Raw genomic sequence first — 9,084 nt, forward strand, 5'->3', positions numbered from 1 at the left:
GTTAGTTGGCTTACTGCAAGTGCGTGGGATTCAGACAACCGATGTGATGACACATAGTTGTTGATAGGGTATTTCGCTTTAGCATTGAGGTCAGGTTGGTATTGTCTTTTCGGAATTCCCCTGTTTTGTCTAGCTGGGTATCTCGGTTCATTTCCTTGCAAGACAGAAGGATTAGTCGTATCACACGAAGTAGGGTCGGTAGTTACCTGGGGTGTCACCGTACTTTCAGGAGTATTTGGGGAAGCTATATTATCTTCTTCCAAGTTTGTGAGATTCTCGTCAACAGTTGAGCTTCCTGTTTCGTTGACTTGTTCATCACTTTGATCCATTGGGCTTCTCGTCTCGTTGTTTGGTTCATCAAGGGTTTCTTCAATATTTTCTTCCAAGGTGGTCACGGGTGTTTTCTTCATACGTATTTGTTATGTTCTCCCCTTGAAGAGAACACTCGTGGCCAAAGAATGGGGTGTTTTCATGGAACACTACATCACGGGTGACATGCATTTTTTGTTCCTTGGGGTCATAGCATCTGTATCCTTTTTTGAGGTCCGCATATCCGAGGAACACGCATTTAACAGCCCTTGGTTCTAATTTCCCTGTGTTTTGGTGTACATACGATGTACATCCAAACACTCTTGGTTCAAGATTTGGACTCATGGGTGCTGAAACAAGCCCGTGAAGTTTCTGAAGAGGGGTTTGAAAGTCGATGACCCGAGACGAGGTTCTGTTTATGAGGTAAGCTGCTGATCGGACAGCTTCACCCCAATATTCATGTGGAACTTTCATGTCAAATAACGAGGCACGGACAATTTCTAATAATTGTCGGTTTTTTCGTTCTGCCAACCCATTCTGTTGGGGTGTGCCTGCACATGATGTTTGATGTCGGATGGAGTTGGCCTTGCAAAACTGGTGCATCTCATGATTTATGTACTCTCCCCCATTGTCTGATTGGAGAACCTGAATATTGCAATTGTATTGTGATTTCACCATTCGGTGTAATTCCTGAAACACTTGACATACTTCTCATTTATGTCTTAGGAGAGAAATCCAAACCATATGAGTGCATTCATCAATAAAAGTTACGAAATACCGAGCACCGTTTGGTGTTGCACTTCGGGCCGGGCCCCATACATCTGAATGTATAGTCATAAACGGAACCAAATTTTTATTATAACTAGGAGCATAAGAAATTCTATGGTTTTTCGCCATCTCACATATATCACACTTAAACTCAAAATCTTGTGTATTAAAAAATAAACTTGGTTTCAATTTTCTAAGGTAACCAAAGGACAAGTGTCCTAGTCGTCGATGCCACAACCATGCTAACGTCTTAGTTCCTTTGCTTATTTCAGTATTGAGAGCCTCACCACGATGTTCTTCAAGATAATATAGCTTTCCCCGTCTAATACCATAGCCAAGAATCCGATGTGTCGTGATATCCTGGAACATACACTCATCAGGCCAAAAAGTCACAAAGCAATTCAAAGTTTTTGTAATCTGACTAACAGACAAGAGGCTTGAAGACAGAGAGGGGACAACAAGGACGGTGTCTAGATTCATGGAACTAGATAATTTCGCTGGTCCTTCATATGTTACCCGTGCTATTCCCCCATTGGCAGTAAGAATATCGGATTGCATAGGGGAATACATAGATATCAGTTGAGATGAGTCATTTGTCATATGATCAGTTGCCCCTGTATCAATAATCCAAGATCCTTTTTKAGAGTGATCAATATTTGACATACCAGATGTATTCTTTTCAACATGAGCTGCAACAGGAGTAGAAGGCTCCTCGATTTTTTCGGTGGCAGCAACGCTGGCTTGTCCTATTTTCTTTCTTGGTTTCTTTGAGAAATCCCACCAGTCTGGATAKCCAATGATTTCATAACACCGTTGTTTGGAGTGTCCGTCTTCCCCAYAATGAGTACAAGTAAGGGTGTTACCTTTACTGTTGCTGTTTTTTCCTTTTTGACGGCTTCGAGTGGTCAGGTGAACTATGGCATCGGGTTCCGACTTGGGTTCTTCCATAGCRTGTCTCTGATTTTGGTCCTTTCGGACATATGCGTAGCTTGATTCCAGGTCAAGAGGCGGGTCCTTTCTCAGTATTTCACTTCGCGCTTGATTAAATTCCGGATTGTGAAGGGATACAACGGCATTCACATTTTCTTCCTGATTCATAATACGAGAGTCAATTTCTTGAAAGATACTTACCAGTTCGTTGTAGTAAGCAGATAAGGGTCTTCTGTTTTGACGTGTGTTAAACGATCTCCGATTTAGTTCGAATAATTGTGTTTCGTCTGTACCATCATAGAAGGTTTTGGCAACGGCTTCCCAGATTTCTTTAGCCGTCCGAAGTCTGATAAAGCGTTGCATCAATTGCGGACTCATTGAATCAATGAGCCAACTCTTGACACGATGATTATCAATGACCCAGGCTTCCATCTTCTTTTCGTCTTTCGGTTTCGGGGTGGAACCTGTGAGGAACCCTAATTTGTTCCTTGCTCCAATTCGCATCTCCATAAGTTGCGACCATAACGGGTAGTTCTTATCATCCAAGATGATTCCGGATGGGAATGGTGCATCCTGTACATTCTGGACAATGACAGGAGGGGCTTCTTTTTCGCTCATGGTGAGGGTTTTACGAGTTTATGAAGGGTTCGAGATTTTTCGCTCTGATACCATGTGAAACAAAGAGAAGAGATGATTGCTTAATATTTTTTTTACGGTCTTATTGATTTCATTATGAGACCCAATATATATACAGGAGGAAACAGAAATACATAAGGAAACTATCCTATAATTATGGAAAAGATAAGTACGATAGGATAGAATCAATTTGAGTCAATCCTATAATATTTGCTTATTTTATGGAGCTCTAGTCAACAAATTTGATGGATTGCCATCGAAAGATTCTCACTCATATCTTAAATCTTTCATGCAAAACACTGATTCCTTCTTGATCCTGGGAGTGTCTAACGATGCTTTAAGACTTACTTTGTTTCCATTTTATTTACGGGATCGAGCAATCTGTTGCGGTTCGAGGGCTCATTTTTCTTACCCCTCTTCAAACTTCGATTCATCTTTTTTCATAGAGAAGTCAAATTAAGCTCCGAATTAGTGGATGTTGCCAAAGGTTGTGGCTGAGGAAGAGTTACGGGCGCGTAAAACAAAAAAAAAATATGTTGATGGGGGACAAGAATGTTATGTGTAATGCTTCACTCATTTATGATAAATTATAAATAAAAAGGCCCAGGGGTCAAAAAGTTTTATAAAACGTTCTTGGTGGAAAAAAAATGTGAACTATAGATTCCAGGTTCTATTTTAGATTAACTAGAGTGCTTCATTTTCCATAGAAATATATTCGTTCAAGAAGAGCAGAGATACATGTCCTACCGAGACAGAATTTATAACTTGTTATCCTCTTACCTAACAGACAAAGATTTGCCTAATGTCAACCAAGTAAAGTAAGTAAATTGCTCCAGATTGTTCAATTGCTCTTTAGAGAGCACAGTACGATGAAAGTTGTAAGTTATGTTCGGAAGGGAGTTATTGTTTAAATCATGATTGAATTTATTACCACCAGGTTCTGTAAAATAAAATCTTTCTTTTTAAACAATTGAACGTTGAAGTTGTTCCTGATGCATGGGAGAGGTTCAAAGAGCTGATAAGAAAATGCCCTCACCATGACATTCCTTACTGTATTCAACTCGAGACATTCTACAATATGTTAACACTCATGGCTAAACAGATGCTTGACGCGACTGCAGGTGGGGCCTTTACAGCTAGTACCTATAATGACGGGTATGAAATCCTTAAAAAGATTTCTACAAACAATGGACGTTGGGCTGATCTACGTGCTCAATCGTAAAAGAAGACAACTAGAATTCATGATATAGATGCATACACTGCATTAACAGCACAATTCACTTCTATGGCTACCATGTTTAAAAATCTGCATACACTGCATTAACAGCACAATTCACTTCTATGGCTACCATGCTTAAAAATCTTACTTCTAGCCAAGGAGTGCAACCTGCTACTACTAAACCTATTTCAGCCATCCTCTCAGTGCAATGTGTTTGCTATGATGGAAAACATTCTTATGAACATTGTCCTCATAATTTTGAATCCATAAACTATGCTCATAATGGATCTGGTCCCTATACCAACAGTTACAATGCAAGTTGGAAACAACACCCGAATTTTTCTTGGAACATTCTATGTTTAAATCCACCCCACCTAAGCAGCAAGGAATCTCTAATTTTTAACCCAACAACATGTAAGCAGTTCTCAAAATCATCACCGAAGTTTTCAAACTGCTCAACCACCTTTAGGTGGGAAGGAGTTTGGGAAAGGTTTGTGTGACTTAAGTGCAAGTATCAACCTTATGCCCTTATCTGTTTTCAACACCTTAGGCATAGGAGAGGCTAGACCTGCCAATGTTACACTTCAATTGACCAACAAATTTATTGCATACCCTAAGGGAAAGATTGAGGATGTTTTAGCGCAAGTTGATAAGTTCATATTTTCGGCAGTTTTATCATTTTAGACTTTGAGTCTGATAAGGAGATTTCTATCATTTTAGGGAGACCATTCCTAGCCACCATAAGAACTTTGATAGATGTCCAGAAAGGAGAGCTGACTATAAGACTTCAGGACCAAAAAGTCACATTTAATGTTTTCAATTCTTTGAAATACCCTGACTATTTGGAAGATCGTTCAAGAATTTATGAAATAGAATCAATGTGTCATGAAAAAGGAGTCTAGGAATCCCTTGAGTTGAAAGAAAATAATGATGAGGTAATAAAGGAAGAGACTTTTGAGGAATTAGTGTCAATAGGGAATGATGTCCCACTGGATGCTGCTGCATTTGAGCTGCTGGAAAATAATGAGTAAAAGAACTTTACCCCGTCTGTCATATCACCACATGACCTGGAGTTGAAACAACTCTTATCTCATTTGAAGTATGCTTTTCTAGGAGAACAAGACAAATTGTCTGTCATCATATCATCTACCCTAGATTTGCATCAAGAAAAGATGTTAGTAGATATGTTGAAGTTGCACACGAAACCTTAGGATAGACCAGTGCTAACCTTAAAGGGATTAGTCTCTCTATTTCTCAACATTAAATCATCCAAGATGACAATAATTTCACATCTATAGAGCTACAAAGAAAGATGTCTACTTTTGAAAAAACCATAAATAAATTGTTCGGTCTCTCATCTCACATAGATTCTGAGAATGATGCATTCTTGCACACGACCTCTGAAGCACATTTGGTTGAGATCATGACTTTCCTTGGAATTCCTGAGACTGATTGGGAGCCTTGAACTCATTTCATGTTGAAAACCTTTAAGGTACCAATTTGTCCTCCAATGAGAATGTTTGGATAAGCTTTATTAGACATTATTTATCATCGACTACTCATGACATCTCAACTAATGTGGAAAGGTTGTTTCTTTTGTTTAGTCTCATAACAGGTGAGCACATAAACTTTCATGAAAAAATTCTGAAGGCCATCAAGGTGGAGAATCATAGGCTATTTGAAGAGTATGGGCAGCTTGGAGAGGAATACAAGAAGATTAAGGATGCAACATTAGCACCAACAGCGGCTTCACAACCTTCACAGCCTACTCCTAGGGAATAGGACATGTTTAAATCATTGCCTTTAGCCTCCATATTTTTCCTTTTTAGAGTCTGAGATAGTATTAAATGGTTTTAATCTTATTTTCTTGCATGATTGCATGATGTGAAGATTGTTGCCTTTGAGTTCATAGCCCAAATAATTTATTGGTTAATTATTAACTCACCTAGGTCATTTTGTTCTTGCTAGAACTAACAAAATTCTTCTTCGGTCATAACTTAGCTCACACAATCTACACCTATTTAGGGGATGACATAGGCCTTCATTTGTTGTTCAACATTAGCCACTTGCACCCTTAAACACTATAATACCTCATAAAACCAATGAGGACATTGTTATATTGAGTTTGAGGGAAGGTTATCCTATAAGGAGAAAAAACATAAAATACAAAAAGAGCAAAAGCTCTAAATTGATTCCTTATTTTGGAAATTGTATAAAGCACAACAAAATTTACATAGGGGATACGTGCATGCTTCCAACAAAAAGAGCACAAAGTGCCAAAAATTGAATGTTGGAGTACAAAAAGAAAAAGGCTAAGAGAGAAAAAGAAATGCCAATGGAGTGACCCTACAAGCCTTAATGATCCTAAAAGAAGATTGTGTTGAGCTTAACAAAGAGACGGGTAATGCTAGCTTATGGTTCATACAAACAACTTGGTTTTGAGTTACTCACTAAGGATTTATGAAGGACTATGAACTTCATATTTGGTATACTCTACATTGTGTATGCACCTAATGCTATAATCATGCATATCACTCCAAATTGAGTCCTTTTGTTTGTCTTTTGGTTGCTTGGGAACAAGCAACACTTTAAGTTTGGAGGTGTGATGTACATCGAGAATTCGATGTCTGGAGCATTCATTTTATAAGTTTATAGTTAGTTTTTTTTATCTCAATCTTGAGTCATTTTATTACTTCATTTTTCCCTTTATTATTTATGGAGCTAAAAATGTGATTTACCTGTCTTTTATACAATTAGAAGTCTAATATGAAGAGAGAAAAATGCAAGACTGTTTGGTGCTATAACATTCATGCAGCAGGGATTTGATGGTTTTCGGCTTTCTGAAAGACATATTGAGCTAAGCTGCTGAATACTTTTTGTTTCTAGAAGTCCATGAACTGAAGACTTTTTAAGAGATTCAAGGTTGCTAAACTCTTGTTAGGATTATGTCCATACATTAGGAGCTCGCTTCCTTCCATTAGTCATTAGGACTTTTTCACAAGACCTCCAGTGGCAATAAAGCAGGAAGGGAAGATTGAATTCCAAACCTTTTTTCTCAAGTGTACCCATTACCTATAAATGGATGTCATTTTGGGGCACATACGGATAGCTGCCCTTCTTAGCTAAAAATAAGCCAAAAAAAGAGCTATAACTCATTTTTTTTTTGTTCCAATGAGTCGAGTATTATAAAAAAAAAGGCTATTCTAAGCACTTACTGATAAAAGATGCTTATTAACAATCGATATTGATGACGGTAAATTTTATTTGATAAAGCAAATAAAGGTCACATTTTTACGATAAATACTTATGTATTAAACATTTAGTAAACAACCCAATTGAAGTTTATACTCATCATTTTATTTCATGTGCCGTACCATGACATAATGTATATATGCATAGGACGAAAAGTAATGATTTCAGCAAATCACAAGGACAAAAACTGTAATTTAATCTTAAATATTTGTCGTTGACCACTTGTCGGTCAATGACCAAACCTCAGCTTTCATTCGACACGTTTATTCACCATAAAAACACACACACACAAATATTTTATGCATTTATGTTGTATTATAATTATGACATCGAGAGGAAAAAAGAACACAAGTTTTTCATTGCAAATATTAAGAGAAAAAAACACGATATATTCCAAATTTTACACGAATTATACCTTAATTAGATCTACTTAAGTAAGTTATCGATTTCACATTACAATATTCAGGGTCGGCCCTGGCCACGTGCAGCCCGTATGGTCGCATAGGGCATCAAAGCCTAAAAGGGCATCAAGTTGTTATTTATTACTAGTTTGGAGTTTAATAATTTAGAAATTGTACAAGTGAGTTTTAACTATAAAAACATGCCCAAGGCCTAGTAGTGATGAATACTGAATGCACATCGTTGGAAAAGTTTTTATTTGAGAGAGTTTTTTTTCAGATGTAAGGAGCGTTTTTTAGTTAGAAGGAACATGTTTGAAAAAAAAACTTGGCTTTCTATATAAAGCCCCTCCTGGAAACTTACTGAATAATTCACTTTCTATATCATTAAGTCACTACGAAACAGTCATGCATAGTTGAGTAAATAAGATGTTAGTTCCATTAAACTTATTAAGCTGCTAACAAATAGGCCATTAACCTTTAGTCGTTAGACCTGTAACTTTTGAGTTTTACTTGTTGCTTACTATGATAGTAATTTAGATGTAATTTACTATTTTAGTTAAGAACTGATTGTAATTTTTCTTGTCTTTTAAGTCTCGTATATTGAAATAAAGTTTCTATTTTACTAATTTCAATTTGGAAAAGAGAAAACTGGAAAAGAAGAAAGTACGATCTTAATCCAGAATTTATCTTTTTATCATTTTATATTTTGTATTCGGAATTTTGGTTTTTATGTCCCTCCATTGTATTTTTTTTATAATTAATAAAAATCAACATAATGATGAGATACTTAGCTTGAATAGGTTCTAATTTTTTTTTAAATCGCATGTTTCGTTGTTTCATCGGCTTAAAAAAATAGGCTTAGGGGCATTTTTATTATTTTCGCACAGGCCATCAAAAATCTTAGAACCGGCCCTGACAATATTTAACAGGTTTTGGAATGTCCAGTTACTTATTTGTTCAAAAAAATTGTCCAATAACTTAATCATTCAAAACACTAAAGTCCATTGGGTTTCTTAAATTTTTTTCTAATTAAATCTACTCAAGTAAGTTTGTAGATTTAGAATGGAATTAAATTTTATTATTTACAGATATTTTATTTAAAAAATTATAAACCATTACAAAAATAATTATACTACCTTTTATTAATTGGTTAAATTATTACAAAACAAATATTTTAACATATTTTAAAACAATTTTACAAATAAATAATATAAAATCCCATGAGAACCAACAACCCTTATGGGACTACTAAATACTATGCTTTATGGGATTTTATTGAAATTTCAATGTTTTAATTCTGGACTTTTTGTTAAATCAAACGAAGGTTTGAAATGAAATTCAATTCCTAATGCATTTAAATCCTTCAAACCAAAGTACTCTAAATTTTGGAGAAGGCTAATGGCATTCCTACCTCTTATATAATCATTTCTTTTTTGTTTTCTTTTTGTATTTTTGTCTTTTTGTTGTCTTTTTCTTTTATTATACTAATTTTCTTTTAGTTATGTTATTTAATCATAAATATATTACTATTAAAAATTTTATTTATTATTCTATAAAAAAAATCAATAC

At 35.8% G+C, this 9,084-nt stretch overlaps 1 non-coding gene across 1 annotated transcript; it reads right to left on the reverse strand.

Annotated features, from left to right (window-relative positions):
* Positions 1-3,578: 3,578 nt before the first annotated feature.
* Positions 3,579-3,687, reverse strand: LOC112502736. The gene has a single exon (XR_003067752.1). It is a non-coding gene; the product is annotated as a small nucleolar RNA R71 (small nucleolar RNA).
* Positions 3,688-9,084: the final 5,397 nt, after the last annotated feature.

Source organism: Cynara cardunculus, unplaced genomic scaffold (assembly GCF_001531365.2).
Source record: "Cynara cardunculus var. scolymus isolate 2C unplaced genomic scaffold, CcrdV1 Un_Scaffold_1820, whole genome shotgun sequence".
Taxonomy (NCBI): Eukaryota; Viridiplantae; Streptophyta; class Magnoliopsida; order Asterales; family Asteraceae; genus Cynara; species Cynara cardunculus.